Source organism: Talpa europaea (genome assembly GCF_964194135.1).
Source record: "Talpa europaea genome assembly, chromosome: 8".
NCBI lineage: Eukaryota > Metazoa > Chordata > Mammalia > Eulipotyphla > Talpidae > Talpa > Talpa europaea.
In genome coordinates this window covers 35,127,223-35,149,462 of record NC_140075.1, presented here as the reverse complement: position 1 = coordinate 35,149,462, position 22,240 = coordinate 35,127,223, and positions in this window count along the sequence as shown.

Here is a 22,240-nt window from a genome sequence, read left to right as displayed (position 1 = left end):
CTGGCCTGTACCCCAGTTCTTGTATGCATAAATAAATAAATCTTAAAAAAAAAATTTCAAAAATCAACCTAATTCACATCAAGAAAAAGAAAAGTCATGTGATCATATCAATACAGACTGAGAAAGCATTTGATAAAATCCAACATCCATTTATGACAAAGGCCCTCAGAAAACTCAAAGGAACTTATCTTAATATAATAAAAGCCACATATGACAAACCCGCAGCTAACATCATCCTGAATGGTGAAAGACTGAAAGCCTTCCCATTAAGATCTGGAGCAAGACAAGGCTGTCCACCCTCACCACTGCTTTTCAATATAATACTGGAGGTCCTAGCTAGGGCAATCAAGCAACAGAGAGACATAAAAGGAATCCAAATAAAGAAAGAAGTGAAACTATCATTATATGCAGATGATATAAGATATAGAGACATTCCTAAAAAAAAAAAATCCACAGAAAAACTAATTAAAACAATACACCAGTTCATTAAAGTAACAGGTTACAAAATCAATACAAAAAAATCAGTAGCCTTCCTAATATATATATATATATATATATATATATATAAACAATCTCAAGAGAAATAAACCTTTTAACAAAGGAGGTGAATGACCTATATAAGGAAAACAACAAAGCACTGTTAAAAAGAATAGATGACACAAAAAACAGGGAAAGATATCCCCTGCTCATGGACTGGAAGAATTAACATTATAAAAATGGTCACCCTACCAAAAGCAATGTACAGATTCAATGCAATGCCAATAAAAATCTCAATAGCATTCTTCAAAGAAATAGAACAAATATTGTCGAAATTCATATGGAACCACAAAAAAAACCTGAAGAGTTAAAGTTCTCCTAACTACAGGGGGGAAGATGGAGAATGGAGGCATTAAACAGACTTCAAACAATACCACAAGTCCATTATAATAAAAACAGCATGGTATTGGGACAAAAACAGATGCACAGACCAATGGAATTGAATTAAAAGCCTAGAAATAAAACCACACATATACAGCCAACTTATGTACAACAAGGGAGCAAAGATTATGACTGGAACAAGGAAAGCTTCTTCAAGAAAGTGTGATGGGAAAACTGGACTGCAATGTGTAAAAAAATGAAACTAGACTACTATCTCACACCATGCACAAAAATCAACTCAAAATGAAAAAAAGACTTGGATGTAAGACCTGACACCATAGAATAGATAGAAGAAAATATAGGCAAAACCCTCCATAAATCTCAGAAACATCTTTGAGGATTCTTCTCCAGAAGCAAGGAGAACAAAGGGGAAGACAAACAGCTGAGACGACCTCAAACTAAAAAGCTTCTGTACAGCAAGAAACAATAAGCAAAACATAGAGACATCCTGCTGAATGGCAGAAAATATTTGCATGCCATATAACAGATAAGGGACTTATATCAAAGATCTAAAAAGAGTTCACACAACTCAAAAAATCAAAGCAAATAACCCAGTCAAAGTGGGCAGAAGCGGGCCTCCCCGGTGGCGCAGTGGTTGAGCACTGGCTTGCGAAGCTGCCCGCAGCCTCTGCAGCGCCGGTTCGATCCCCGGCTGCTCCCCGGCCACCAGAGGAGGGTCCCACATGGCGCGCAGACCTCTCCTGCCGCCCGCTGCTCCCCTCAGCAGTGTACTTCGGTCCTTCTGCCTGCTCTGCTCCCCGCTCTGGCTCTGGTGAATTCTCTCACCCTCCTACCTTCTGACTGCACCCAGTGCTTGTATAAATAAATAAATTAAATAAATAAATCTTTAAAAAAAAAAAGAGGGCAGAAGAACTAAACAGACACTTCTCCAAAGAAATGCAAATGGCCAACAGGCACATGAAAAAATGTTCACCATCACTAGTTGTCAGGGAAATGCAAATCAAAACCCCAATGAGATACCACCTCACTCCAGTGAGAAGGGCCCACATTAAAAATAATAATAATAACGGAAACAAATTTTGGAGAGGGTGTGGAGAAAAAGAACACTTATACACTGCTGCGGGAATGTAAACTAGTCCAGCCACTAGTTTACACTCTGTGGAGTTTCCTCAGAACACTAAAAATGAGTCTACCATATTATTCAGCAATCCCACGCTTAGGAATATTCTCAAAGGACCCAAAAACATTAATTCAAAAAGAAACCTGTCTCTATATGTCGCGGGCCATGCTACCCATGCTGTCTGACAAGGTCCGGGCATGGGGGAAATTCCTGAAAACTAAGAAAGCTCCATAGCTGCTCCTGCTACTTCCTTTCATTTGTTTGTGGCAGTTATTGAAACCATGGAAATTTTCTATAAGCTTTAGACTAACACAATGAGTGCTGGCATCAATGCCAGTTTTGGTAATGCACACCTCAGTAATTTGAAAAAATGCACCTTCCAACATGATTGATAATCAGACGATTCCCACTAATTCTCTACGTCCTCCAATTTGTAATTCAGTGACCATGAGCCACACTGAGTTCTCTAACAAATCACACTTGATAGAATTGATGGAACTGAGACCAGTAAAAGTCCCCCCTAGAGAAGGCCCTGAGGCGCCCCGGGAAGCGAAATGGTCCGAAAGAAACACCCCACATATTGTTCCCATGGTACCGGGACCCCCTGGTTCTATACAGCAAATAGGAAGCCGCCTTCGATTTTACAATGCCTGCTGAGCTTTGTGTTAGTTACCTAGCTTGAACGTATAAATCACGTTGCGTGTAGCACCTGTTTCTATTTTCTGAAGAACATACATCACCTAGGGAAATATGTAACCATGTTAATGTAACCAAGTGACCAAGTGAACCATAGACTAGGAAAATTAGAAAAAAGGACTGTGCACTGTTAATGATCATTAATAATTTCTGAAACCATGTAAAAGTAAAATCAATCATGATTACATGATGTAATGATCAAATAACAATTTCTGATGTATAAATAAAGCTCAGCTGAGACCCTCAGTGGGAGATGTCTGCACCCTGATCAAGTGTCGGTGTCTCCTCACTACCTCATCTACCTCATCTCCCCCTCCCTTCATCCCTCCACTTCGCCTACCCCATCTAGTCCTTACGGAAACCCGGCCTGGGTGGGAGCTGGACTCCGGCATCTATGTTTATTGTAGCACTATTTACAATAGCTAAAATATGGAAACAACCTAATGCCCCAAAATAGACCAATGGATGAAAACGTTGTGGTATAGTTAGCCTATGGAATATTACTCGGTGATCAAAAAAGACAAACTGGTGCATTTGTGGCAACATGGGTGAAGCTGGAAGGAATTCTGCTAGCCGAGATTAGTCAGAAGGAAAAAGAAATAACGGATGGTCTCACTTACATGTGGAATGAAAACAGAGAAAACAAACAAAGGTTAAAAAAAGGGGGGTGCTCCCTGGTGGCGCAAGGGTGTTTTTTTTAGCAACGCACTATGAAGCAATCCGAAGCTTCTGCAGCACAAGTTCGATCCCCAGCCAGGGAGCAACCCACATGGCGCAGCAGACCTCTCCTGTCTCGCCTGCTGCTCCCCTCAGCAGTGTATTTCAGTCAGTCTACCTGTTCTGCTCCCCACTTTGTCTCTGGTGAATCCTCTCACCCTCCCGCATCTCTGGCCTGTACCCCAGCTCTTGTATGCATAAATAAATCCTTAAAAAAAAAAAAGGGCCAAAACTACCAGCTGACCATAGAACTGAGGCAAATCAGCAAAGGCGCGAGAGGAAGGTGCTGCAAAACAGGGGCGGGATGAACACAAGGGAATAGGGTGCTGGTTCACAGGTGAATGGTAGCAGGAGACCTATGGGGCCTACAATGATGTTAGATAAAAATTTTCATAAAATCCTACACTTGTTCACCGGCCTCGCAGGCCCCTCTCTGATGGAACCCATATTAACACAAGAATTATTTCTCATTTACATGGCGTGTTAACACCAATTTAACCAAACACTTTCTGGGTGCTAGACTGTGCACTGGGTGCCAGGATCCCGCAGACCACAGAGCGCACACAGGCATTAAACAGACACACAAACGCTTGTTACCACTGTGACCAGCACAGGAAAAGGCACATTTCTCCATCCAGCCAACCACCAGCGGGGCCTACCTTTGGGCCCTGGCCAGGCTGTCCCCACTCCTGAGGCGTCCCCTCCTCCTGTGTGTCTCCCCTGAACCCCCACGGTGGCCCTCGGCGCTTTGAGGATGCTGAGCACTGGCGAAGTTCAGGGGGGTTAGCTGGGGGGCATAATGTTTGCTGGGGACTGAGGGCCTGGTCCTCCCCTCCAGCAGGCCCCAGTGCTCCAGGGGCGGGTTCACGCTGTAGAGACTGTGTGTGTGGCATTCAGAATTGGTTGTCGCCAAGCCCAGGCTGCACAGGCTGCACCGGGCCAAGCAGTTCGGGGTCCTCGCACCCAGCCACCTGCCAGCACATCCAGCTGTTGTCCACTGGGTCGCGCCCGCGACTTGCCTCTTCTTGAGTTTTGGAATGGTTCGTTCCCTAGCCCATTCTCACCGCTGTCAGGTGGTATCCTGGTGTGGTTCATTTTTCTTTCTCTTGTAATAAAGGCTGTTGATTGTGCGTGTGCCTGCAGCCCCTCTGAAGGCCGTCTTTGAGAAGGGTGTGCTGAGGTCCTTCGTGCATTTACCATTTGGGTCACTTGTTTCTTTGCTCTTGGATTGTGGAAGTGCTTGTAAATTTTGGAGATGAACCCCCTTTTCGGGTGTGTGATAAGCAAGTGATGCTTCCCATGCTGCAGGTTGCCTTTTTGTTTTGGAGGTATGAAAGCTTTTAAAGTTTAGATAGTCCCGCTTGTTTATTTTTGCTTCTGTTTCCCTTGATGCTAGGGTCGTATTCCCAAAGTCATCTTTGTAGTAGGGGTCTGCAGTGGCAGGAAGGGCATCGTGCAGGTTTTCTATGATCCCAAGCAGATGGGTGAAGGAGGAGTCCTGGAGCCCTTGGTGGCTTTTGCGGACTTCTATTGGGATTTACCAGGTACATGGCTGGCAAGGGTGCCAGGGGACCAGGGGGCTGGCAGGCCTCCCAGCCCCAGCAAGTCTTCACTCTCTCTGGCCTCTCCAATGGTCTCTTGTGGCTTTTGCTTCTCTGCTCCTTTCGCTCTCGTTCTTCTGGCGTCCCGGGGATGCCGCCCTTAAAAGCCTAGTCTCAGCCCAGGTGCATCCACTTACGCATGCCCACACCCTACTCCAGGTGCCCTCCATCAGGCATGCATTCAGGACCGCAGGGCTCCATCATCAGTCCTGATGGCGGGAGGGCAGAAAACCTGATACTTTACTTATCCGACAGGATCCCAGATTGGGTCCCCTATATTTTCGTTCAAGTGCTTTGTGTTTCTGTTCTATGTCCAAGTTGTCAATCCACTTTGAGTGAATTTTCATTTATGGTGATATTCATTTATTTACTTTAGACAACATTTCATTTATTTAGCAAATAAAATCAATTCTGTTTGCTGATGGGACAGATTTCCTTTTGAAAAAAATGGATATATTTATTTATTTAGTGCAATTATTAATATCAATTTAATTAATCATTAATTTAATTATTTTAGGACATAGTGTGTGATTTTCTTCCAACTGGGGTGTTTTGACTTTGTGTATCATTTTTGATTCTTTTTAATTTGGTTTTTGGTTTCTCAGGTAAATCACCAATAGTTAATGTTCTTGTAGGGCAAATGATTGTCAGGCTTTTCTGCCCTCCCGCCATCAGGATTGACGATGGATCCCTGCGGTCCTGAATGCGTGCCTGAGGGTGGGCACTTGGAGTAGGGTGTGGGCATGCATAGGTGGGGTACACCTGGGCTAAGACTGTGCTTATAAGGGCTGCACCACCAGGACGCCAGCAGAGTGAAAGAGAGAGCATCAAAGGAGAATCAGCAGAGAAGCAGAGGCCAGGAGAGAACACCACAGAGCTAGAAAGAGTAAAGATTGCTTGGGGCTGGGCGGCCTGCCAGCCTCCCAACACCCCCCCACACACACACCCCTGCCCCCGTGTACCTGGTAAACTCAATAAAAGCCTGAAAAAGCCACCGAGGACCCCGGGACTCCCTTTGACCCCGTCTGCTCCAATCAGAGATCCTGCCTGTGCCCATCCAGCCGCTAACCGTTCTTTATTCCTTTTTAAAGGACAATTTTTGAAAAAAAAGTAATTTTTATGCTTCTGAAAACCAATAATGCTGTTATAACAATAATGGTAACTATTCCAATATTTTAATATTATCCAATTTAATATTATCAGGGTCAAGAAGATACAATATTAAAATCTTCCAGTGTAAAATAAAACAATTTCACATGTTTTATTCCCTTCTGCATTCTCACATAACTTTTTTTTTAAAAAACACAAATATACATCTATATGCTAACCTCTAAAAGTGTTTAATATGAGAAATTTTCACATAAATATGAATATACTCCAGGGAGTTGAAACCAAAGCATAAGAATCTTATTAAAACACTTTTTTAGTTATACATTTTCTTCTTATGAATACTTCTAACCCTAAATTGGATAGGACCGTGGTGTGCAGTTCGTGTATATGAAGAACTAAGAACAGTACCAAGCAGTTTAAACAACATTTAGAGCCGTCAGCAGTAACTGCCACTACTTTCAACACCATCATCATCATCACCATCACCACCACCACTACATTATCATTACAAATAATTCATCAACCTTGATGAGTTCTTTTTCTAGAAAAATGTCAATTTCATCAAAGATTAGAGAGCTAGATGAAGTAAATGAATAAAAACTAGTAACAATACAAAATTATTCCTACCCTAAATAACTTTAGTCAGTGCAATGTGAGTTTTTTAAGGAAAAGCTACCTTATAAATACTAACCAACATTTGAAAATAATACTGAGAATAACCTCGTTGATTTTATGAAATTATCATAAACTGTTACCAAAATCTTAAAACAATAATAACGTACAACGTTTTACTAGTTCCCCTTATCATTTGTATAACATCAAATAAAATGTTCACAAATCACATGCATTGGCGTATAAAGTCTTTGAGTCTTCAAGACAGAATAGAGTTAATTCTAGAAATATAAACTAATATTACTATTAAAAAATCAACAAATAAAATATGACACTAGATCTATTGAAAATCATTTGCTTATGTCAACATACATTAAAATTGCTAATAAGTGTTTTAAACTTACTATGATCAATTCATCCTCTATCTCAGTGAGTTCTGGAAGTCCTGGATAATTGAATTAGAATTAAGTAAGCTTTTGCGCGGAAAAGCGGCGCGCTTGGCACGCTTGAAAAGCAAGTGCAGACCGGGATCGCGGCTGCCCAGGTCCCTGCGCCTGCGACCTAGGCTTGCGGGGAGACACGCGGAGGTCCTCACTGAGGTGAAGGTCCCTCCCTGAGTAAGCAGCCAGGCACGGGAGCGGTGCAAAAGGCGCCATTCCCGCGCCACTGAACTGGGCTACAGCCCGCGTCCTGGAACTGAGGGCTTTGAACTGAGACCCGGGGCACGAAAATTCGGGGCGTGGGTTCTCCACGACGGTGGGGCACAAGGCAGACACAGCACCCCAAAGCTGTTGAGGTGTACCCTACCATTCCCGCTCTGTTCCCTGTCCCACGGGGTGGGGGGAGGCGAAAAACAGCCCCCCAAGGACAATAGGAGAGATCTCTGGCGGCACCTAGCGACCAGGAAAAAAAGTCACTAACACCCCATCGAACAGGAAATTTCTTAAGACTGCTTGAAAAGGGCAGAAGGCTTCTGGAGGACCCAGTGGCCAGCCGGGAAGTTAGCCCACGCCAGGCCCCTTCCGACCAGCAGTCTGAGCCCACAGAGGGAGCAGGCACCCACGTCCGGGGCAGACCTGGTGCGCAGAAGAGTGTGCCTGAAACCGGAGGCGCAGGGACTGCATCCCGCTTCGCCATTTTAGAACAGGGACATTTCTTCAGTAAAAACTGCCTAAAACCAGCAGAAAGCTCCCCCAGAAGACAGAGATGGCTCCTGGAAGAGCCAGAGGGAAGCGGAGAAGTTCACCCAAGATGCCAGTCAGTCCGAGCAACACAGTGTCCCAACGCATACGACAAATTAGAAAACAGACAGTAGGGAGTAGAAGAACCACACGCAACCTAACAACTCCTCAGGAAAGAAGCACACCACAAAAAGAAAACCACTCCCCAGATTGCAACGACAGCAACTTGGAAGAACTTCTGAGCCTTCCAGAAAGAGAATTTAAAATTGCCATGATTAAAAAAGTGATAGATCAGAAGAAGGAAATTGAGTCCCTAAAGAGGGAAGTAAAAGAAATGCAGGAGATCAAAGAATTAATGGAGGAACTAAAGAACTCTGGGAAAAGCAATGAAAACAGAATAGGTGAAATGGAAGAGCGAATAAGTACTCTTGAAGACACAGAAATAAAAAGAACCAAAACAGAAAAGGAAAGAGAAGTACGAAGGAAAAAGAATGAAGAAAGACTTCGGGAACTATCTGACTCCATGAGGAAAGGAAATATAAGAGTTATAGGAATTCCAGAAGGAGAGGAGAGAGATGTAGGAACAGAGAAAATATTCATGGATATAATTGAAGAGAACTTCCCAAATGCGAAGAAGGAGCTGAAAATTGATATACAAGAAGCAAGAAGAACACCAAACTTCCACGACGAAAGGAAAAACAGAGCAAGACACATAATAGTAAAGCTCCCAAGAATCCAGGACAAGGAAAAAATAATGAAGCTGACAAGAGGGAAGAAACAGATAACATTCAAAGGAAAACCAATCAGGCTGACATCAGACTTCTCTGAAGAAACACTACGGGCAAGGAGAGAGTGGAGGGACATAGTCAACAGACTCCAAGAAAACAGATGCCAACCAAGAATACTCTATCCCGCAAAGCTCTCTTTCCTCCATGAAGAAAGAATATGGACCTTCCCAGACAAAGAGAAACTCCGGAATTTCATTACGACTAAACCCCCACTCCAAAAAATACTACAAGGAATCCTAAAGCCAGAACCTCAGAGGGACGAATAACAACGAAAGAAGACCAAAAAAAAAAAAAAAAGTTATTAAGAGAATAAATAAATAAAATCAAAGGAAAGACAAACATAATGGCAAATACAGATGCTAACATATCAATATTAACTCTAAATGTAAATGGACTAAACTCTTCAATAAAAAGACACAGAGTTGCAGCCTGGATTAAGAAACAAAACCCAACCTTTTGCTGTCTCCAGGAAACACATTTAGCTACAAAAGATAAAAATAGGCTCAAAGTCAAAGGATGGAAAACAATCCTACAAGCAAATGGGCCAAAAAAGAAAGCAGGAACAGCTATACTTATATCAGATAAAACAGACTTCAAACTCAAAAAAATAAAAAGAGACCCCAATGGTCACTACATTATTATTAAGGGGACAATACTTCAAGAAGAAATAACACTCATTAACATATACTCACCAAACGAAAGAGCACCAAAATATATCAGACAACTGTTGTCCTCTCTGAAAACAGACATCAGAGAAAACACATACGTAGTGGGAGACTTCAACACACCACTATCAACAATGGATAGATCAACAAGACAAAAAATAAGTAAAGAAACTAAAGCTCTAAATAAGGACCTAGAGCATTTGGGCTTAACAGACATCTATAGAACACTAAACCCAAAAAAAACGGAGTACACATTTTTCTCAAGCGCACACGGATCATTCCCCAGGATCGATCACATACTGGGGCACAAGACAAACATCAACAGATACACCAAGATTGAAATCATACCAACCATCTTTTCTGACCATGAAGGCATCAAACTAGAAATAAATCATAAAAAGAAGGCAAGGAACTATCCTACCTCATGGAGATTAAAAGCCACACTACTGGAAGACCACTGGACTAACGAGGAGATCAAAGAAGAAATTAAAAAATTCTTTGAATTGAATGACAAGGAGGACACCAATATCCTAAATGTATGGGATGCAGCAAAAGCAGTAATAAGAGGAAAATATATAGCAATAGAAGCTCACATCAAAAAACAAGAAAGAACTCAAAGAAACAACCTAATCTCGAAGCTCAAAGATCTAGAAAAAGAACAACAAAAAAACCCCAAAACCAGGAGAAGAAAAGAAATAATAAAAACCAAAGCAGAAATAAATGAAACTGAAACTAAAAAAACAATCCAAAAGATCAATGAAACCAAGAGCTGGTTCTTTGAAAAAATAAATAAAATAGACAAACCCCTAGCCAGGCTCACAAAGGAAAAAAGGGAGAAAGCACAAATACACAGGATCATAAATGAAAGAGGAGAAATCACAACGGACACAGCAGAAATCAAAAGAATAATCAGTAACTACTATGAACACTTATATGGAAACAAGTTCAACAATCTAGAGGAGATGGACAAATTCCTACAACTCTACAATCACCCAAAGCTAGATAAAGAAGAAATAGAACACCTAAACAGACCAATTACAAGCAGCGAAATTGAAATGGTAATCAAAAACCTCCCCAAAAACAAAAGCCCAGGACCTGATGGATTTACAAATGAATTCTACCAAACATTCAGAGATGAATTAGTGCCTATCCTTCACAAACTCTTCCAAAAAATTGAGAAGGAAGGGACAATACCAAACACGTTCTATGAAGCCAACATTACACTAATACCAAAATCGAACAAGGACAACACAAAAAAGGAAAACTACAGGCCAATCTCCCTAATGAACACTGATGCAAAAATCCTCAATAAAATTTTAGCTATCAGAATCCAACAATGTATCCATAAGATAATTCACCACGACCAAGTTGGATTCATTCCAGGGGCACAAGGATGGTTTAACATCCGAAAATCAATCAACGTTATCCAACACATCAACAAAAAGAAATATAAAAACCATATGATAATATCAATAGATGCTGAGAAAGCTTTCGACAAAGTGCAACACCCATTCATGATAAAAGCCCTTGAAATTCTTGGGATACAAGGAACATACCTCAACATCATAAAGGCCATCTATGACAAACCAACAGCCAGTATCATTCTCAATGGTGAAAAGCTGAAAGCAATTCCATTAAGATCTGGAACAAGACAAGGATGTCCACTCTCACCACTGCTTTTCAATATAATACTGGAAGTCCTAGCCAGGGCAATAAGACAAGAGAAAGACATCCAAGGAATCCAAATAGGAAAAGAAGAAGTCAAACTATCACTATTTGCAGATGATATGATAATATACATAGAGAACCCCAAAATCTCCACAGAAAAACTAATTCAACTCATCAATCAATTCAGTAAAGTGGCAGGATACAAAATCAACACGCAAAAGTCAGTAGCCTTCCTATACACAAACAATAAATCTGAAGAAGAAGAAATCAAAAAAACCACCCCTTTTATTATCGAAACAAAAAAAAATCAAATATTTGGGAATAAATCTAACAAAAGAGGTAAAGGACCTATACAAAGAAAACAATAAAACACTGTTAAAAGAAATAGAAGAAGACACAAAGAAATGGAAAGATATCCCCTGCTCATGGATTGGAAGAATAAACATTATTAAAATGGCCATCCTACCAAAAGCAATATACAGATTCAATGCTATTCCAATCAAAATCTCAATGGCATTCTTCAAAGAAATAGAACAATTATTGATGAAATTCATATGGAATCACCAAAAACCCCGAATAGCCAAAGCTCTACTGAAAAAAAAAGAAGGAAATGGAGGCATCACACTCCCAGACTTCAAACTATACTACAAAGCCATAATCATCAAAACTGCATGGTATTGGAACAAGAACAGACATACAGACCAATGGAATCGAATAGAAAATCCAGAAATAAACTCACAGATTTATGGTCAACTAATCTTTGACAAAGGAGCAAAGACTATGCATTGGAGCAAAGAAAGTTTGTTCAATAAATGGTGCTGGGAAAACTGGGTCACTACATGCAAAAGAATGAAGCTTGACCACTACCTCACACCATACACAAAAATCAACTCAAAATGTATTAAAGAACTAGACATAAGACCTGAAACCATAAAATACATAGAAGGAAATATAGGCGAAACACTGCGGGATTTGCACATCAAAGATATCTTTACAGACACATCACCCAAAGCAGTGATAGTGAAGACAAAGATAAACAGCTGGGACTACATCAAATTAAAGAGCTTCTGCACAGCAAAAGAGACAATAACAAAAACAAAGAGAAACCCCACCAACTGGGAGAACATTTTTGCACCCAACACTAATGATAAAGGACTGATCACAAAAATCTGCAAAGAGCTGATGAGACTCAGCAACAACAAAGAAAATAATCCAGTCAAAAATTGGGCAGAAGAGCTAAAAAGAAACTTCTCTGAAGAGGAAATGCAAATGGCCAACAGACATATGAAAAAATGTTCAACATCACTTGTAATCAGGGAAATGCAAATCAAAACTACCATGAGATACCATCTCACACCAGTGAGAATGGCACATATTAAAAAAACTAGCAACAACAAATGTTGGCGAGGGTGTGGAGAAAAAGGAACTCTTCTGCACTGTTGATGGGAGTGCAAACTGGTCCAACCACTATGGAGAGCTGTGTGGAGATTTCTGGACCTACTAAACATAGAGCTTCCATATGATCCAGCAATTCCACTCCTAGGTATTTACCCAAAGGACACAGAAACATCAATTCCAAAGAGCACCTGCACCCCTATGTTTATATCAGCACTGTTACAATAGCTAAGCTTTGGAAACAACCCAAATGCCCAAAAATAGATGACTGGATCAAGAAGATGTGGTACATATATACCATGGAATATTACTCAGCATTCAAAAAAGATAAACACATGCAATTTGCAGCAACATGGATGGCGCTGGAAGGGATCATGCTCAGCGAAATAAGCCAAAAAGAAAAAGAAAAATACCGGATGGTCTCACTCATAGCAGGAATCTAGAAAACTTAAATAAGGGACCAGGAAAATGAATATAAGAAAGTGAAAATCAAAATTAACAAACAACTATGAACCAGAGACACTTTTTGGGGGGTGGGGGGCGGGAGGGGAAGGATTGGGGTCAGAATGGGGCGTTTGCAATTGTATGGGGGAATACAAAAATAAAATTTATTATTTAAAAAAAAATAGACCTAAAAAAAATTTTAAAAAAATAAAATAAAATAAAAATTAAAAAAAAAAGAATTAAGTAAGCTTTTAGCCTTTTCTTAAGTTGATAGAATAATTTCTGTATGTATTCATACACCAGTGGCAATTTCTTTTTCAGTTTTCACTGTTTTCCTCTGCTACTTCATGTTAGTTTCTTCCACGCAACATTCAATTTTTTTTTATTCCAGCAAAGTTATTGCATATAGAAATATAAATTGAGAGAAATTCATGAGGTGCTAAGATCATGAAATATAATTATATTAAATGACCTATTTGCAAACACTATGGCTCATGATTCAAATTTGAGGATTTTTTGTTTTGTTTTGTTTATTTATTTATTTATTTATACAAGCACTGGGCACAGTCAGAAGCGCAGGAGGGTGAGAGAATTCACCAGAGTCAGAGCAGGGAGCAGAGCAGGCAGAAGGACTGAAGTACACTGCTGAGGGGAGCAGCGGGCGGCAGGAGAGGTCTGCACGCCATGTGGGACCCTCCTCTGGTGGCCGGGGAGCAGCAGGGAATCGAACCAGCTCTGCAGAGGCTGCAGGCAGCTTCGCAACCCAGCACTCAACCGCTGCGCCACAGGAGAGGCCCTAAAATTGGAGTTTTAAAAACATTACATAGAGCAATAGTGCTTGAATGTATGGTCTATTTTACAGAACATAAATATTAAGAATGGTAAATTAAAGAACATCAATACCCACTTTGTTACCTTTGTGATCATAAAATAGTAAAATCATTTTTAAATATACATCTTAATATATTGTACATGTAATACATATTTACATGTGCATTTTAATTACATAGTTGTTGAAAAATATTCTACAATTCTTCAACAGATTTAAATATATTAATACGTTCTATCCAGATTTTCCCCAGGAAAATCACAGAGTAGTATTTAATCAGATGTTTCTTCTAGCTCCCCCAAAATCTCTTTCAATTATACTTCTGACACATGAAAGATAACTTCTCATACATAATTTTCTGTAAATCTGTACTAGTGTGTGTTAGTCCAGTTTTTAAGTGTTTATGGAAGTGTAAGTATTTAAAGGACCTGAACAGTATCAGTGAAACTAAAATTTTCTACTAAATTCTAGATATCAAATGATAGAATGTAATTCTGCATTCCATTCTTGGCAAAATCCATTCTGGAGTCAGCTGCTTATAGCAATAGAGGCTTTGCTTAAGCAATTATGAAATAAAGATGTACACTATCATATTTACATTTTCATGTCTACATTTTAAAAATCTTCAAAAGAATTAGAAAAGAAACTGATTCAATTACTCAGAATTATTCAGGCCCAGTATCCATCTGCCCTGGACTTCGTTCTCCAGGCTACTCGAGCTGGGGGAGAAAGTGGGGCAGCAGTGGGGTGATTGGGAAAGGATCGGATGCTCCGAGATTGGAGCAGCTGGACCCAAACAGCATCTTTCTTGTTGCGGGAGGACGACCCCCACCTCCCCAGCCTGTGGGGATGGAGTGAGCCTAGACAGACAGACAGACAGACACACACACACACACACACACACACACACACGCCTCCTGTCCCCTCTAAAGCAGGCTTAGCTCTGTCTGGAAGTCCCCACCCTCTGCAGTTTATCCATGAAACCCCAAGCTGCTGTCACGAGCTCCCTCCTTCCTTGGAATAAGAGAGTCCCAAGATCACCTGCTACACCTCTTTCATCACCCAGAGCCTGAGAGGGAATCTCGGCTCCTTGAATACGGGCAGGCACATCGCTGCTGGTGAGAGCAGAGACGTGATTTAAAATAAACAGGGAAGATGGTCTCCTGGGAAGACTGGTTTGAACCCGAAAGTAACAAGTGACGCCTTTCCAACTACAGAAACTTGCAGGAATCGTGCCCACGCCCACCTACATCCTCCTCCACACCCACTCTGCTCAGCTACCGGGATTACCCAGAAGCAGGGGACCAGAAGAGGGGACAGCACAATGCACACCACCCCCCACCCCCAGCACTCCCCTGGAAAGGAGTGGCTGGTGACAGCACCAAAGAAGGAAACCCAGTGCAGGTGTGCTGTTTATCTGCCTGCCTTACAGAAGCAACAGGACTCTCCCTGGATGACTGGGCAAAGCCCTAGAGCTTCCTTCAACCCTCCAGCTTCTCCCAAGGCAGCCACAGCCTGCCTGTCTGGCCTCACTTCCCACCACTGAGACCCACACTTTTTCCTGCCCTATTACCATCCTCACATTGCCCCACACCCTATGGGTCTCTGACCTTGCAGGTGCAATTCCCTCTACCTTGAATGTCTTCCCTGCTTCTCCATAAGGCACAGTCCTTCTGGTGAAGACTCGGCTCAAAGGTCATCTCCCCTTCTCTGTGCACGTGTATCCCTCCTCCCACCCCCATATGCCCACTTCTGTAGCAACTTCAGAGCATAATAAAGAACACACAAGGCCTGTGTCCCCTCTAGATTCTTAACTCCTGGTTGACAGTAATTTTGTCGTTATCTTCAAACTCCTAGTACCCAGCTTATTGGACACAATAGAGGAGGAAATTACTACATAAAATCAATATGTAGACTCTGGATTTATTCCAGAGCTACCCTGGGAAGCAAGTCTTTCTTAATTTTACACAGGGACTGTCCTCCAACCCATTTATTCAATAGCTATTTATAAAATATAAATAAATTTTAATATAAATCCTCTGAGCGCTGTGTAAACCAGGGACTGGGCACTCAAAGCTGGAGCAGACACAAGGGTCTGCTTTGGGGAGATACAATTTATTCACAGGTTGTTAAAGGCAGATTGTCACATTTGATCCTCCACTGGCTTCCCAAGGCACTTTTATCATTATTCTCACTTTACAGATGAGGCGGTTAGGCTTTCAGAAGTGAGAGACTTGTGATGTTATAATGCTAAATAGTAGAGGCAGGATTTGAACTCAGGCAGCCTCCAGTCCATACTTACCCAAGCAGAAAGATCTGGTATAAATATTTCATATCCTAAATTCTTAATTAGTGGCCTCCACCTCATCTGCACACTGCAAACACTTGGAGGAGCTTATAAAACACTAGGGGAGCTTATAAAAGCATTGGGTATCCACCCTCATCCCATCCAGAGGCTCTGACGTAGCTGGTCTGGGGTGCAGCCTGGGCATCAGGAGTTCTGCTATGCAGCCAGGGCTGAGAAGCCCTGCTCTAAGCAGAGAAGGCGGTGTCAAGGGTGTCGGGTGAGACCCACATGCAGCCTAGACACTCCCTGGATGTGTGGAGGGTCCTGTGTGTGGAGCTTTCATGTCCCCTTGGGAGGGGCCCAGACTGGTACTTCCTCCTTTCCGCAGTCTCTTGGTGTCTCATGACTTATGATCCTATTGTGTGACCTTGGAGTTGCCAAAAACAACACATTGGGGAAATTCCACGCAAGGGGGCGTGGGGTCTCCAGAAGGTCACCCAGTTTTAGTGTGACAAAGCGAAGGTCTGTGGGTAGCAGTGAAGACAATTGACGTGGGAATGCTGGGTGGGAGGCTCAAGGGCTGCAGAACTGACACTGACAGGAAGGAACTGGAAAAACATCTGTGGGCAGGCTCTGTGGACAGGAGCAACAGCTGGGAGAGCTGGCCCCAGCATCTTACTGCAGCCCCCAGGACCCCAGGTGCTCATAGGCTCTGGGGACAGTGAGAATCTTCAGTGCCAGTAGAGCCAGGCTGCCAGCATGCTGGGTTTCCCCCTTCTTGGCCCCAGGCAGTGACCTCAGGGATAATTACTGAGCCCAGACAGTGATGTCTGCCCCTTGTCCACCGGGGAACATGACCTGGCTCCAGAGCCATCTCAGGAACACAGAGAGACTGGGGTCCATTGGGACAGAGGATGGCAGCGTGGTGTACCTGTGGGGGACACAGAACCCTGCCTCGCTTCTCTGAACTTGAGGCAGCTGCATTTCTTCCCAGCTTCTCGGCTGCAGAGAGCTTGGGGCTTTCCCCTGCCGCATCACACAGTCCCTTGGTCAGCAGAGCTGGGTGCTTCCCTGGGGGTGCAGGTGAATGGACTTGGGCTATCCCCCAGATCTGTGCTTATTTTTAAGGCAGAGACTCTGTTTTGTTTTGTTTTTTAAATTTATAATCCTTCTTCCCACTTTACCCAGTACGGTATATGGCCCTCAACACACACTCCTGAACTCTTTACTCAGTGACTAAAGCCAGTGATGAATCCTTTTACAAACACTGTGCTGTCACTGATCGCTGCCATTCTTAAACTCAAGGTGTTTGAGGATTCATTCATTCCACAAATATTTATGATGCATGCCTATGATGTGCACAAACCAGCTGCTAGTGATCCAGATGGTGACTAATGAGCCTCACGGAGCTCCTTTCTTGTGGAGGAAGCGCTTCACTTCCCAAACACAGAAGATGACACTTGCGAAGGGAAGGGCCGGGAGACTTCAGGAGCACAGCAAGAGGGCCTGCTCCAGGGCCAGGGGAGGTTTCTTGGAGGAAGAGATTTGCACATCCCCCCTCCCACCCGCTGGCCATCTTCAACACATTCCCAAGTTTGCTTAGCAAGGAGCCTGGGGCACTTGGGTGGTTTAAGCAATTCCCTCTTGCTGCCTCGGAGTTCTAGGGGAGCAAGAGGAAGAACTGATGGCAGGGTTCTTCATCCCAGCCTCAAGCTTTCGGTAAGTTTTCTAGCCAAGAGGAAAGGAAATTTTCCTCCTTTTTTTTTTCTTTTTTTTTATGCAAAGCAGCTTAAACTGAAACTGACCTCACCTGGGGCGTGGAGCTTGTTCCGGTGAGCAGAGGAGGGAGTGAGCCAACTATCCAGACACCGGGAAGAGATGCACCCCAATTGCCAAATAACGTTGGGCGGTGAAGCACAGGCTCGTCCCAGGCCCCCTTCCTGCTCTAGCCCTGGGGCTCCGAGGGGGCACCTCTTCTGTGCCAGCATCTAGGAAGCCAAAGGTCTGGTGCAGTGAAATAGGACAGGCCTCTCTTCCTGCCCCAGCTGATAAGCATGCCTAGCTCTTGCATTTAACAAGTTTGCCTTCTTGCATTGTAAGGAAAAGGAAGGACATCCCTGAGAAGATAATAAGGTGCTGTTAACACCTGTTAACAGCAGGTGTTAACAAAGCAAGCTGTGCCCACCCAAAAGCTCCATATGCCTGCATCAAAAGGACATACCAACCCTTTCTGTCTCCCCTTTGCAACCCACACTGATCTCCCCCGCCTTATTTTTTTACTCCTTTGTATAAATACCCCTGCACTTTGCCAAAAAGCAGAACAGTGCTCTTTCAGACACTGGTCCGCTGCCCTCCTCAGTTTGTCACAAATTAAACTACTTTCCTTCTCCTCAAATTCTGTTTCTTTTTATTGCCTGAGGGAAACTGAGGCCAGCTTTCAGTATCTGGTCCACAAAGGAAACCCCCATATGGGACCCTCCCCAGGGCCAGCACAGGGTGAGGCCAAGGACAGGCCTGGCGGAGTGACCCTCAGAAAAAGCCGGCACAAATCAAACCAATCACCAATCAGGAGGCAGATGGCCACTCTGCCCTGGCATGTGTCTCACCTCAGCTGCCCTTCCCCCTTTACAGGGCTCCTAGCTCATAATCACATCCTTCTGGCTCTGGGCAGGCAGGATCTCCCTCACCTAGTCTTCTTTCTGCTCACTTCTTTTTCTCTCCTCACTGGCTTCTTTCCAGCTCTACTCCTCAGCAACCTGGGCTTTCAGTGGCCTTAAGAAGGCCTCTCAACCCCTACTTTTTGCAGGGGTGTTCATCTGATTGTAAGTCTTGTCAGTTGGGTCATCTCTACAGAGAGAAATGATGATGTTCTTAAATGTACACACATTTACCTCACATCTGAAATCCATGGTCCTCAGGGGGTGCCGGGATCAGAGTGAGCAGGCAGCAGGGAAGCCTTAGCTGAGAGGCACACCCCACCCCTGCTTCTCCATGCCCGAACCTCACCCTGCACTCCTGATCTAGAATATTACTGACTGGATGATAATTCCCCACTAATTACCAAGTGTTATGAGGAGCAGGGAGCTTTGGCACGATAGTTCTAAGTGTGATTCCTGGACCAGAAGCATCAGCCTCACTGGGAACTCAGCAAGACAAAAACTAGGGTCTTACCTCAGAACAACCAAAGCAGAAATTCTGGGCTTGGTGCCCAGCAATCCACATTTTAGGAGCTTCTGGTGCACAACTTGAGACAGGGCAAGCTAGGGTTATTAGGCAGTTTTAGGGATAGTGCAGGAGGGGACCTCTGAAAAATTTAGGGAGGCTTCAGAGATAAAGACAAGCAAGGGAAAGTAACCCATTCCATTAGGAAAAACAAACATGCCAGGACCAAGGACAACATTGTTAACGCTGGTCCTGGTTTCCTTCAGGTGGTAAAGGGAGGCGGAGATTGGAGAAATGGAGAATGGTTTAATTTATGGTCACATTAAAAGGGCAGCTGTTTAACTTCAATGCAGGGATGCCCATCCAGAAGACTGGGCCATAAATTTAAAGATGCAACTAATGGGGAAAAAGAAAGCTGTTAGATAAGAAACGCGAAGATCCCCACTCAGTAACAAATTAAGTAAGACAGGCGAAAACTAACCAATCACAAAAAGACTGGTGAAGTTTTAGAATAATGAGGGAAAAAAGGTATATATTCCCTGAGACACGACTCCACTTTGGCTTCCTTGCCCCTCCCAGGCCTGGTCCCCTGGCCTGGGAGTCCCACTTTATTTCTGCTCTTTTTCTCCTCAATAAACTTTTTCTTCTAAACAAACCTGCCTCTTCTCGCTTGCTTGCCTGAGCGTCTGCGAAGTTCCTGCTGCGGCTTCGTGAGACACCAACCCGTGGGGGGTCTAGCGGCTGGGGCTCAGCGCTGCCCTGCAGCCTGGGATCCGTTCCTGGCTGGGAGACTAGGCCTGACAATTCCGGTATCAAACTGAAGTTTGTGGACTGCCGTTCTTTTGAAAGAATTAGAATCCTAGGGCCTCCCCGGTGGCGCAGCAGTTGAGAGCTGGGTTGCAAAGCTGCCCGCAGCCTCTGCAGCACCGGTTCGATCCCCGGCCCCCAGATGAGGGTCCCACATGGCGCGCAAACCTCCCCTGCCACCCGCTGCTCCCCTCAGCTGTGTATTTCATCAGTCTGCCTGTTCTGCTCCCCGCTCTGGCTCTGGTGAATTCTCTCACCCTCCCGCACTTCTGACTGTACCCAGTGCTTGTATAAATAAATCTTTAAAAAAAAAATTAGAATCCTAGTGCAGCTAGGGAGGATTTGGTCTTGTGGCATGAAGGTTGCTTGCTCTCTGGGTAAACTCTGACAGACACCAGTGGTACATGAGCTGGTAAAGAACAAACTAATCCTCAAGTATAAACTTCTCCTGCCTTACCTGGTTACAGCCTTGCCTTGGAGAAGAGGTATTGCTGGGACAGTCTTGTTGCTATGGTAACTCTTACACTCTGCCTGGATCCTTCCTCTGTGGGGGGCCATATTTGCATCAGTTAATCAAGGCTGGGTAAATCCAATGTCCAAAGTCTGCTCCACACCAGACGCCAGGGGGGCTATTTGTTGTCACCGCAGGGACGGACTGAACTACAAGCCCTGGCCCAACTGCTCTGAAAAAATTAAAATGGGAGAAGTGTTCAGTGGTTGAGGTGACGAATTTGTCTCCAAAATAAGGTGCAACAATAGATGGTATTAACTCATTTCTCGTTTATATTGACAAGAATTCAGATAAGCAAAGTTAATACAACACAAGTCAGGTTAACTTGCCTGAGGCAATAAAGCCTTAATAAACACCAAGAAATACAATCAACTTCACTATTACCTACAACTAAGTAAAGAAAAACCATAGGCATTACCTGATATAAATACAAAAAAGTGTTTTTTAAACAGCATCCCCACTTTCAAATAAGCAGTAATTTATTGTATATGTGTTAGAAGCATACCAGGTAAGCAAGCAAATTAGTTTTAGCATAACAAGGGTTATGAAATTTAGGGAAATTCCTTAATTGTATTCCAATTTTCATTTTAAAACTAAGTAGTACGAGGCCTCCCCTGGTGGTACAGTTGTTGAGCGCTGGGCTGCAAAGCTGCCCACAGCCTCTGCAGCGCCAGTTCGATGCCCGGCCACCTGCGAGGGTCCCATATGGCGTGCAGACCTCTCCTGCCGCGCACCTGCTGCTCCCCTCAGCAGTGTATTTCGTCAGTCTGCCTGTTCTGTTCCCCGCTCTGTCTCTGGTGGATTCTTTCACCCTCCTGTGCTTCTGACTGTACCCAGTGCTTGTATAAATAAATAAATCTTTAAAAAAAAACACACACACAACTAAGTAGTACACACCTAGGCAAATGATGTAGTAAAACACTACCAAAACAAAAAGTCTTGTTTTCTAGAAAGAAATTATATTATTTCCTGGGGGAACTTTCTAAGTATGAGGAAATGACTTTGTAAGGGACAACCTTCAGAAAAAACGAATTCCATTCCTATTACTGTTGTAGGTATATGTACTCAACATCACCCTTCTTCCTTATTCAAACCACATACCATCATTTTTGAATGTGATAATATATGTGATGTGCTTGCGTGAATATAATGATTACTATAATATGAACCTTTGTTTCTAAGGATATACTTATATATCCCACATGTATAAGTAATTCTTTTTGCTATGTCTTTTCTAGATATGAGGTCATTTATGTGGCCACAGACACAGGGTTCTTATCTTTATGGTGTGCGCAGGCGCTGGCAAAGGTTTACAGTTGGGGTGTTGTGAACCCAAAGGTGAACCAGTCAACAGAAACAGATATGTGTGAATTTCAAACAGGCAATGTTCCCACATTGGAAGAATATAACTTTAAATACATTAAGAGCTTCCCACTTAGTGATAATCATTTTTGAAAGAGAGAGAAGGAAACATTTATTGAACAACTACTACATGTTAAAAACACCATGTTAGGTACTTTATAACTATTAATCTCACATAATCTTCACAACTAACCAAACCAGGGACAAATTAAACCAGCTTTATACATGAGGAATCTGAGGCTTGTCCAAAGCCACACGGGTAGGGAGTGGCAGAGTAATCTGATTTCTGAGCCTATAATTCCATTCTCTACTGCAAGGTTTTAACTAAAATGTGACAGAATTCCTCAAAGAAAATAAAAAATGATAATGAATGAAAACTTTGTTAGACCTCGCCCTAGCTTTTAGT